The following is a 12,232-nucleotide window of genomic DNA, read 5'->3' as shown; positions in this document are numbered from 1 at the left end:
TTGATAATTAAAATGATGAAATCAATATTCAAAAAGCTCAAAATAGAAAAAACTATTAAAAAGAGTAAAAGAAAGCGTTTACTGTAGCTGCTGATGTCAAAACTTGACCTAAAAAAGTGAAACTCTTCTATTTATACCGTGCTGGAATTTTTGGAAAACAATGCCCTTTCGGAGGTTCTACGGCCGCACAATTCCATGTGCGGTCCGCACTTTAATCCTGCCTGACGGGAATGGAAACCTGCGGCCGCATAATTCTGAATTGCAGTTGCACTTCTCTCTTTCTGTGGTCCGCACATTTCTGAGTGCGGCCGCACACTGCTCTTTTGTGGATCGCACAAATGTGACTGCAGCCGCACAATAATTATGCGATCCGCACTTCTGTTGAACTTGAGATGCAAGTTCTCTGAACTTTTGCTCTTGCGCAGGTTCTGCGGCCGCACATGTCATGCGCGGACCGCACTTTGCACTTGTCTCTGATAGGAGTTTCTTCACAATCTGCGGTCCGCACTTCTGAGGTTCTGTGCCTGTTTGTGTCCTTGAGTTCAGATCACTCCTTTTTGAGTTGGATTTCATCTTGGAGGCTCATTTTCCACTATTCCTGCAATTAAGCATATTTCATCAGTTTTCTGGAACATAATTAAACGGTTCTGGAGTAAAACGAAAGAAAAAAGTGCTAATAAGTAGTCAAAATTTTCACTTATCAGTGAGAGGTAATGTGTACTTTGGAGATACCTCAAAGATTCAAATCAAAGGGATATGTACGATTCTGATATCCTATAAAGATGGTAGTCACAAGCTAATTCAATATGTTTATTATGTGCCAAAATTAATAAGTAATATTTTGAGTTTGGGCCAACTTTTTGAAAAGGAATATGACATCCACATGAAAAATATGAATCTTTGGCTTAGAGATTCTGGTGGAATTCTAATTGCTAAAGTGCATATGACAAAGAATAGATTATTTTCTCTGAATCTTAAAACAATTGATGCAAAGTGTTTGAAGGCTAATGTGCAAGATGAATCATGGTGTTGGAACATGCGATTTGGGTACTTGAATTTTGAAGCACTCAAATCAATGGGAGAAAAGAATATGGTACATGGGATACCATCAATCAACCATCCCAATCAATTGTGCGAAGCTTGTCTTCTTGGAAAACATGCAAGGAGGAGTTTTCTAAAGGAGGCCACGTCAAGATCAACTAAACCACTTCAGCTTGTTCACACTGATTTGTTTGGACCAATCAATCCACCTTCCTTTGGTAAAAGTAAATACGTTCTACTTTTCATTGATGACTTTAGTAGAAAGACTTGGGTTTGTTTCTTGAACCAAAAATCTGAAGCTTTTGCGGCTTTTAAAAATTTAAAAGTACTTGTGGAGAAAGAAAGTGGCTATGAAATAAAAGCTTTAAGGTTTGATAGAGGAGGCGAATTCACTTCAAACGAATTTAATGACTTTTGTCCGTCTCATGGAATTCGTCGTCCTCTAACGGTATCTTATTCACCCTAACAAAATGGATTTGCAGAGAGAAAGAATCGAACGATTCTTAATATGGCCAAATGTATGTTAAAAGCTAAAAGTATGCCCAAGGAATTTTGGGCAGAAGCTGTATCTTGTGCAGTTTATTTGAAAAACAGATCTCCAACAAGGAATGTTAGAGATCAAACCCCTCAAGAAGCATGGAGTGGAAGAAAGCCAAATGTCAAGCACTTGAGAATCTTTGGGAGCATAGCCTATGCTCATGTGCCACATCAAGGGAGAGCGAATCTTGACGATCGAAGTATCAAGCATGTGTTTGTTGGCTATGATACGAGTTCAACGGGCTACAAGCTATATAACCAGGTACTTCACTTGTACCAGGCCAGATATACTCTTTGTAGTTGGAGTAGTAAGCAGCTTCATAGAAGCTCCTACCTCCACTCATTTGAAAGTCACTAGAAGAATTCTTCGTTACCTAAAAGGTATGATTGACTTTGGGTTACTTTATTCTTCTTCTAGTGATTTCAAGCTTATGGGATATTGTGATAGTTATTATGCGGGAGATATTGATAATAGAAAAAGCACAACTGGTTTTGTGTTTTTCTTGAGTGATTGTGTTACTTCCTGGAGTTCAAAGAAATAATCAATTGTTACTCTCTCGACTTGTGAAGCTGAATATGTAGCAACAACATCTTGTACCTGTCATGCTATTTTGCTAAGAAGATTGTTGAAGGAGCTCAATTTACCACAAATTGAAGATACAGAGATTTATATTAACAACAAATCCGCACAGGCACTTGCGAAGAATCCAGTGTATCATGATCGGAGCAAGCATATAGATACAAGGTATCACTTCATCATATAATGCATTGCCAAGAAAGAAGTCGAGCTCAAGTATGTGAAATCTCATGATCAAGTTGCGGATATTTTTACCAAGCCGCCTCTCAAGTTTGAAGATTTTCAGAGGTTGAGATCAAGACTTGGAATGATAAGAAAAAATTAAAATTAAGGGAAAGATTTGTGGGACTCATCTAATAAAAAGAAATAAAAATAAAGAAAGAAAATGATGACAACAAGTTGCAATAATGAAGTGAATGGCTGGAAAAAAAAGTTTGACAACTTGCAAAGTAAATTGCATATGCAAGCATTTTGATTGGCTGAAAGTTTGGCAAGTTTTACTATAAATAGCAGGCTTCGTTCTTCATTTAAGACACACCAAAATAAGAGAGAAGCAATAGAAGTTAGAGAGAGTAATCCATAGATTGTAGCCTGTGAGATAAATAGTGAGTGTGAGTAATATTGTAGTGAGGTGTTTAAATGAAGAGTGTTATTTCTTTTAAAATTGTAGTAGTCTCTTGACACTACTAAGTTGTAATATTAGTGGTAATATTGCTCCGCTCGGGTATTGTATTTTACCTCGTTAAAAGAGTTGGTGTCGTTGTTACTCTCTTGTGTTATTATTATTATTTGCCGTGGATATTATTTCTGGACGAGATTATTATTTTTTCCCAACAATATATCCATCACTTTTCCTATAAATAGAATTATAAATTCTATAAATGCTGCAAGTACCGATTGCAGATGTTATTCTCAGTTTTTATTTTTATAGGACAAATAATGTGAAAGCCAAAAGAAAAGGAAGAATAAGGAGAAGAATGTTTTACCCGAAATTCCTATGGTCGGATAAATTGTTGCTTCGACGTCTGTGACTCAAAGACGGGAAAACCAATCTAAGGCTTGTGATGGAAAATAAAAAATAGGAATTTAATACAAAGATACATGAAGACAAATATCAACCAAACATGAAGTTTTGTACCTTTAATCTTTCTCACAGATGGTTAAGTTTATTTCTTGTCAATTGAGATTTTGCTTGAAATAATTGTTGGTTGTTTCTTCTCCTTGTTGATTGTTGATTTATTATCTATTTTCGGTGCCACTGCAATGGAAGCGGTTCTATTCCTTGTTGATTTATGTCTTCGAAGAGGTGAGAATTATTTTGGAACGGTTTTCGGAGAATTTTGAGAGACCGATACCTTTTCTGATTCCTTAATATTAGTATAACTGATCCTTCAATTTTTTGACGGAATAATCAATTAAATGTGTGAAATTGGAGGAAAACACCCTAAAAACTAAGAAAATAGATAAACCCATTTCTTGTTCAATGGGAGATGCCATGACATTTTTTAAGTTCCTCTTATATATATATATATATATATATATATATATATATATATATATATATATATATAGTGTAACGACCCGGCCGATCATGTTTAGAGTTATAGCCTTGGTCCTTTATTAACTGCTTCTCCCGTATCGTTTTCTTCTATTGTGACTTTCCGAGAGGTTTCGTTTTTATTTTTGGAGTGTTTTGGGACACTTAATCCCTAAATGGAGGTTTAAGCCTTAGGATTGGCACCATAGTCGAAAGTATATGAAGATGACTTCGGAATGGAATTTCGTCAAATTCGTTAGCTTCGTTGTGTGATTTTGGGCTTAGGGGCGTGTCAGGATTGTGTTTTGGAGGTTCGTAGCTCATTTAGTCTTGAAATGGCGAAAGTCGAATTTTTGGGATTTTGGAGCGGTAGTGGAATTTTTGATATCGGAGTCGGATTCCGATTTCGGAAGTTGGATTAGGTCCGTAGTTTTGAAAATGACTTGTGTGCAAAATTTGAGGTCAATTAGACGTGGTTTGATTGGTTTCAGCATCGGTTGTCGAATTTGGAAGTTTCAAGTTCATTAAGTTTGAATTGGAGGGTGATTCATGATTTTAGCATTGTTTGATGTAATTTGAGGGCTCAACTAAGTTCGTATGGTGGTTTAGGATTGGTTGGTATGTTTGGTTGAGGTCCCGGGGGCCTCGGGTGAGTTTCGGATGCCCAACGGATCGATTTTTATACTTAGGAGGTCACTGAAGTTTTCTGGTGTCTGAGTTTTGGTTTCCTTATACGCGATCGCATGGGGTGATTCGCGATCGCGTAAGCTAGATGGGCGAGAGGATGGAATTGTTCTTCGCGTTCGCGGACATGGGGCATGCGAACACATAGTGAAATGAGGTAGTGCTTCGCGAACGTAGAGATAAGGTCGCGTTCGCGTAGGGTTAAGTGGACCAAAGCTGGGCCACGCGCTTTGCTCATCGTGAACGCGTGAGGACGTTCACGATCGTGTGAGTCTGAGAGCCAGAGCATCGCGTTCGCGTGGTGTTTTACGCGTTCTCGTAGATTTAATTTCTGGGGCAGCAAAGTTGTTCTTCACGATCGCGAGGCTATTTCCACGATCGCGATTAAGAATCACTCTGCAGTATTAAACATTTCAAAAATGAGGGTTTGGCCATTTTTATCAAAACTTGAGTTTGGGAGCTCGAATTTGGACGTGATTTTGGGGGATTTTCAGAGACCTCGATTGGATTTGGGCCATTCGGAGCCGGATATTCATGGAAAGAGCATTGTTACGGATTGATTAAGCTTGGTTTGAGGTAAGTGGCTTGCCTAACCTTGTGTGGGGGAAATCCCCTTAGGAGTTGGTACTGATTTTACTGTGTGAGCGTTGTGTACGCGAGGTGACGAGTGCGTACATTGGCTATTTGTTGAAAAATTCGATTTTTACTAAGCATTTCCCTATTTCCGCTTTATTTGAATATACTAGCATGTGTAGTTACCCTGTTAGCTTAGAATAACATGTCTACGTGCCTTATTTGCTTGATTGAACTCTTTGCAGCATGCCTATTGAATTCCTGCTTCTTTCCCGACTTGTACTTAGTCTAGACTGTAGATTTCTCTTGCTGTAGTTATCGTTTGTAATTGATTGCGCTGTGTATTTACTTTAGGACTATGGGACGGTATCCCGGGAGATCCCCCTGCATATTTACTTTTGGGACTACGGGATGGTATCCCGGGAGATCCCCCTGCATACTTACTTTTGGGACTACGGGACGGTATCCAGTGAGATCCCTCTGCACATTTACTTTAAGACTACGAAGCGGTACCTCGGGAGTTCTCCCTGCATATTTACTTTTGGGACTACGAGATGGTATATCGGGAGATCCCATGTCGCTTAATTCCGTGCACTTCTATGATTATTTCACTGTGCTTTCCTTTGTTGAACTTTAGTCTCTTATTATACTACTTATTCTCCTATTTTTATTATTATATACCAGTGGGCCTGATCTGACCTCGTCACTACTCGATCGAGGTTAGGCTCGACACTTACTGGGTACCGCTGTGGTGTACTCACGCCCTTTCCTGCATATGTTTTTCGTGTGCAGATCCATGTCCCTTTTACCAGCCTCATCTTTAATTGCAGTTGTTGCTGTTACGGAGAACTTCAAGGTACATCTGCCCGCGCCCGCAGATCCTCGGAGTCCCCCTCTATCCCCCTATGTTCACTATTTTTCCTCTTTCTGTATAAATGATGTATAGAATAGTTAAGACTTCTTAATAGCTTGTGACTTGTGGGTTTCCGAGTTTTGGGAATTGTTTGGTACATTTCAAAGGTGATAATTGTACATGCCGAGTGGCATTCAGTTGCTTATTAGATATTTGTTGCTGTTAGTGGTTTATGTTCAAGTTTTTAACTCATTTCTACAAAGTGTTAGGCTTACCTAGTCATAGAGACTAGGTGTCGTCACGACAACTCACGTAGGGATAAATTGGGTCGTGACAAGTTGATATTAGAGCTCTAGGTTCATAGGATTCGTGAGTCACAAGCCGGTTTATTAGAGTCTCACGAATCGGTACGGAGACGTCTGTACTTATCTTCGGGAGGCTATGGAACTGTTAGGAACAAACAAACTTCTTTTGATTCCTTGTCGTGCGAGTTATTGGCATCAAATTCTAAACAATTTCTATTCTATTCTTTCTCACATATGGTGAGGATCTGTATCGAAGGATCTGACGACCAGGCACATGCGCCCCTACTAAAGCCGCCAGAGGCCGGGGCCGGGGTAAAGTACAGCCACGCGGTACAGCCAGATCACCTGCGCGAGCTGCGACAGAGGAGCCCCTAGCAGTTCCAGCTGGAGGGCAGGCACCGGAGGTTCCTATTGCTGCACCAGCCCTCCAGGAGACTCTAGCCTAGTTCATGAGCATGTTCAACAACTTAGCGCAGGCTGGATTGATTCTGTTAGCTCCCGCCACATCTCAGGCCGGGGGAGGAGCATAGACTCCTGTAGCCCACACTCTTGAGCAGACGGCCCAGGTTGATCAGGCCCTAGAGTTCATTCCTATGCTGGTAATAGCCCCGATTTAGTATGAGACTTGGACAGCCGCTTCTGAGGCGGAGAAGCTCAGACTTGAGAGGTACAAGAAGTACCACCCATCTACCTTCAGCGGATTGGCTACAGATGATGCTCAGTGTTTTCTAGAGGAGTGTCATCGTATTCTCCATACTAAGGGCATAGCTAAGACGAGTAGGGTTTCTTTTACCACTTTCTAGCTTAGAGGAGCAGCCTATCAGTGGTGGCGTGCTTATGAGTTGAGTAGTCCGGATGAGGCAGCTTCACTTACATAGAATCAGTTCTCGGACATGTTTTTGAGAGAGTATGTCCCTCAGAGCCTCAAGGGCTCATGGCGCGTGGAGTTTGAGCAGCTACGCTAGAGTGCTATGACTGTGTCAGAGTATGCAGTCTACTTTAGTGATTTGGCCTGATATGCACCAGCCTTGGTTTACACAGTTCGAGAGAGGGTTCGTCGGTTTATTGAAGGACTCCACCCCAGTATCAGGATTAGTATGGTCAGGGAGCTGGAGATGGATATTCCACCCCAGCAGGTTGTTAGTATTGCTAGGAGATTGGAGTACATGCTTGGCCGGGACCGAGAGGAGAGAGAGGCCAAGAGGTCTCGAGAGACTGGTTCTTATTCTGGAGCTCGTGCCCCAGCAGCTCGCCATGGTAGTGGTTATGTGGGTCGCCCCGTTCATTCAGCTCTTCCAGCTGCTAGTGGTGTTCCAGCCCCTTTTAAGCCCCAGGAGCCTTATTATGCACTGCCAGTATCTAGTGTGCCTCCTGCTCGGGGTACTTTTAGCGGCCAGTCCAGCAGACCTGGCCCGAGTCAGTCACAACAGTCACGCCCTCCGAGGGGTTATTTTGAGTATGGCGACACCCGCCATATGGTGAGGGATTGCACAGACTTCTCAGCCACCATGTGCTCTACCGGGTCCTCAGACTATGATTCCAGCACCAGCTACCGCCCCACCTCCTCAGCCAGCTAGAGGTCGAGGTCGAGGTCGTCCTAGAGGGGGAGGCCAGGCCATGTATTATGCTCTTACGACTCGTACAGAGGCAGTTGCTTCCGACTCTGTCATTACAGGTATCGTTCCAGTCTGTCATAGAGATGCGTCGGTATTATTTGACCCAGGCTCTACGTATTCATATGTGTCCTCTTATTTTGCCCCATATTTGGGCGTATCTCGAGATTCTTTGAGTTCCCCTGTTTATGTGTCTACTCCTGTGGGAGATTCTCTTGTTGTGGACCGCGTGTATCAGTCGTGTTTGATTGTTCTTAGTGGTTTTTAGACCCGGGCCGTCTTATTATTACTCAGCATGGTAGACTTTAATGTTATCTTAGGCATGGACTAGTTGTCGCCCCATTATGCTATTCTTGATTGTCATGCTAAGACCGTGACGCTGGCTATGCCAGGTTTACCATGATTAGAGTGGAGAGGTACCTTAGAGTATACTCCCAGCCGAGTTATTTCATTTCTTAAAGCTCAACGAATGGCTGAGAAGGGGTGTGACACATATCTAGCTTATGTGAGAGATGTCAGTATTGATACCCCTACAGTTGAGTCAGTTCCAGTAGTGAGGGACTATCCAGATGTATTCCCAACTGATCTTCCGGACATGCCGCCCGACAGAGATATTGATTTAGGCATTGATTTATTGCCGGGCACTCGGCCCATCTCTATTCCTCCATACCAAATGGCTCCTCTTGATTTGAAGGAGTTGAAAGAGCGGTTGCAGGAGTTGCTTGATAAGGGCTTCATTCGGCCTAGTGTGTCACCTTGGGGTGATCCTATCTTGTTTGTGAAGAAAAAGGATGGTTCTATGCGTATGTGTATTGATTATTGCCAGTTGAACAAAGTTACAGTGAAGAACAAGTACCCATTGCCTCGTATTGATGACTTATTTGATCAGTTACAGGGTGCCAGAGTGTTCTCCAAGATTGACTTACATTTAGGATATCATTAGTTATAGATGCGGGAGCCAGATATCCCGAAGACTGCTTTCAGGACCCGATATGATCACTATAAGTTTCTTGTTATGTCTTTTGGGGTGACCAATGCCCCAGCATCCTTTATGCACTTTATGCACAGTGTGTTCCGGCCTTATCTTGACTCTTTCATCATTGTGTTTATTGACGACATTCTGGTGTACTCCCGGACTTGGGAGGATCATGAGCAACACCTGAGGAATGTGCTTTAGACTTTGAGAGAAAAGAGGTTATATGTAAAATTTTCTTAATGTGAGTTCTAGTTAGATTCTGTGGTATTCTTGGGTCATATTGTGTCGAGTAAGGTGATCAAGGTGGATCCGAAGAAGGTGGAAGCAGTGCAGAGTTGGCCCAGACCGTCCTCAGCGACAGAGATTCGGAGCTTCCTAGGTTTGGTGGGATATTACCGTCGGTTTGTTGAGGGACTTTTTTCTATTGCAGCACCTATGACCAGGCTAACCCAAAAGGGTGCTCCGTTCAAATGGACAGAGGAGTGTGGTGAGAGCTTTCAGAAGTTCAAGACAACTTTAACTACAGCCCCAGTATTGGTATTGCCTTCAAGTTTGGGGTCTTATACAGTTTATTATGATGTGTCACGAGTTGGCCTTGGCACGGTGTTGATGCAGGACCGTAGGGTGATTGCCTACGCATCCAGACAACTGAAGGTGCATGAAAAGAACTATCATGTCCACGACCTTGAGCTAGCAGCTATTGTTCATGCCTTGAAGATTTGGAGGCACTATTTGTATGGTGTTCCTTGTGAGATCTACACTGATCACCGGAGTTTGCAGTATTTGTTCAAGCAGAAGGATCTTAATTTGCGTCAGAGGAGGTGGTTAGAGCTGCTTAAGGATTATGACATTACCATTTTGTACCATCCCAGTAAGGCCAATGTGGTGGCCGATGCTTTGAGTCATCGGGCAGAGAGTTTGGGGAGTTTAGCATATCTACCAGCAGCAGTAGAGGCCATTGGCATTGGATGTTCAGGCCTTAGCCAGCCAGTTTGTGAGATTGGATATTTCTTAGCCGAGTCGAGTATCGGCTTGTGTGGTCTCTCGGTCTTCTCTTTATGATTATATCAGGGAGCGTTAATATGATGACCCCTGTCTACTTGTCCTTAAGGACACGGTTCAACATGGTAATCCTAAGGAGGTCACTATTGGAGATGATGGTGCATTGAGGATGCAGGGCAGGCTATGTGTGCCCAATGTAGATGGTTTGCGTGAGTTGATTCTCCAGGAGGCTCACAGCTCGCGGTACTCCATTCATCTGGGTACCGCGAAGATGTATCGGGACTTGAGGCAGCATTACTGGTGGAGGAGGATGAAGAAGGACATAGTGGAGTATGTGGCTCGGTGCCTAAATTGCCAACAGGTGAAGTATGAGCATCAGCGGTCGGGTGGGTTTCTTAGGAAGATAGAGATTCCAGAGTGGAAATGGGAGCGGATCACTATGGATTACGTTATTGGACTCCCACGGACTCAGCGGAGGTTTGATGCAGTTTGGGTGATTATGGATAGGATGATCAAGTCAGCTCACTTTATTCTTGTGATGACTACTTATTATTTCGAGCAGCTAGCTCGAATTTACATACGCGAGATCGTCAGGCTTTATGGCGTACCGATGTCTATCATCTCTGACTGAGGAACGCAGTTTACATCACGGTTCTGGAGAGACGTACAGTAGGAGTTGGGTACTCAGGTGGAGTTGAGCACATCTTTTCACCCTCAAACGGACGGGCAGTCCGAGTGCACTATTCAGATTCTTGAGGATATGCTCTGTGTGTGTGTGATAGAGTTTGGAGTTTCTTGGGATTAGATCTTACCACTTGCGGAGTTTTCCTACAACAACAGTTATCAGTCCAGCATTTAGATGGCACCATATGAGGCTCTGTATGGTAGGCGGTGTTGGTCCCCAGTGGGTTGGTTCGAGCCGGGCGAGGCCAGATTATTGGGTACGGACTTGGTTTAGGATGCTTTGGAGAAGTTAAAGGTGATTCAGGACAGACTTCACACAACCCAGTCCAGACAGAAGAGCTATGCAGACCGGAAGGTTCTAGATGTTGCATTCATGGTTGGAGAGCGGGTCATGCTTCGGGTTTTGCCTATGAATGGCGTTATGAGGTTCGGTAAGAGGGGAAAGCTGAGCCCAAGGTTTATTGGCCCCTTTAAGGTGTTGCGCCGAGTTGGGGAGGTTGCTTTTGAGCTTGCCTTACCTCCAAGCCTAGCAAGAGTTCATCCGGTATTTCATGTTTCGATGCTTTGGAGGTATCACGGCGATCCGTCTCATATGTTGGATTTCAGCTCAGTCCAGTTGGACAAGGATCTATCATATGTTGAGGAGCCAGTGGCTATTTTGGACAGGCAGGTTCGGAAGCTGAGGTCAAAGAATATTGCATCAGTAAAGGTTCAGTGACGGGGTCAGCCGGTCAAGGAGGCGACTTGGGAGAACGAGCAGGATATCTGTATCCGTTATCCTCATCTTATCACCACTTCAGGTATGTCTCTATACTCGTTTGAGGATGAACGATTGTTTTACGAGGGGGAGGATGTAACGACCCGGCCGATCATTTTTAGAGTTATAGCCTCGATCCACTATTAAGTGCTTCTCTCGTATCTTTTTCTGCTATTGTGACTTGCCGGGAGGTTTCATTTTGGTTTTTGGAGTATTTTGGGACACTTAGTCCCTAAATGGAGGTTTAAACCTTAGGATTGGTACCATAGTCAGAACTGTGTGAATGCGACTCCAGAATGGAATTTCATCGATTCCATTAGCTTCGTTGTGTGATTATGGGCTTAGGGGCGTGTCCAGATTGTGTTTTGGAGGTTTGTAGCTCATTTAGGCTTGAAATGACGAAAGTCGAATTTTTGGAGTTTTGGGTCGAGAGTGGAATTTTTGATATTGGGGTTGGATTCCGATTTCGGAAGTTGGAGTAGGTCCGTAGTGTTAAAAATGACTTATGTGCAAAATTTGAGGTCAATATGACGTGGTTTGGTTGGTTTCGGCATTGGTTGTCGAATTTGGAAGTTTCAAGTTCATTAAGTTTGAATTGGAGGGTGATTCGTAATTTTAGCATTGTTTGATGTAGTTTGAGGGCTCAACTAAGTTCGTATGGTGTTTTAAGATTGGTTGGTATGTTTAGTTGAGGTCCCGGGGGACTCGGGTGAGTTTCGGATACCCAACGGATCGATATTTGGACTTAGTAGGTTACTGAAGTTTTCTGGTGTCTGAGTTCTAGTGTCCTTATATGCGATCGCGTGGGGTGATCCGCAATCGCGTAAGCTAGCTGGGCGAGAGGATGGAATTGTTCTTCGCATTCGCAGACAGGGGCATGCGAACGTGTAGTGAAGTGAGGTGGTGCTTCGCAAATGCAGAGACAAGGTCACGTTCGCATAGGGTTAAGTGGACCAAAGCTGGGCCACACGCTTTGCTCATCGCGAACGCGTGAGGATGTTCGCGTTCACGTGAGTCTGAGAGCCAGAGCATCATGTTCGCGTAAAGTTAATTTCTGGGGCAACAAAGTTGTTCTTTGCGATCGTGAGGCTAT

The 12,232-nt window shown here is 43.2% G+C and overlaps 1 long non-coding RNA gene across 1 annotated transcript; it reads right to left on the bottom strand.

Moving 5' to 3' along the window:
• LOC117277661 (uncharacterized) lies at positions 1 to 3,618 on the bottom strand. Its single transcript, XR_004507973.2, has 3 exons — positions 3,294 to 3,618; positions 3,142 to 3,213; positions 1 to 598 (listed from the first exon to the last, which is right to left on the bottom strand). It is a non-coding gene; the product is annotated as an uncharacterized lncRNA (long non-coding RNA).
• Positions 3,619 to 12,232: the final 8,614 nt, after the last annotated feature.

The sequence above is a fragment of the Nicotiana tomentosiformis genome, chromosome 5 (assembly GCF_000390325.3).
Source record: "Nicotiana tomentosiformis chromosome 5, ASM39032v3, whole genome shotgun sequence".
Classification (NCBI taxonomy): Eukaryota; Viridiplantae; Streptophyta; class Magnoliopsida; order Solanales; family Solanaceae; genus Nicotiana; species Nicotiana tomentosiformis.
This window is presented reverse-complemented; position numbering and strand designations above follow the sequence as displayed.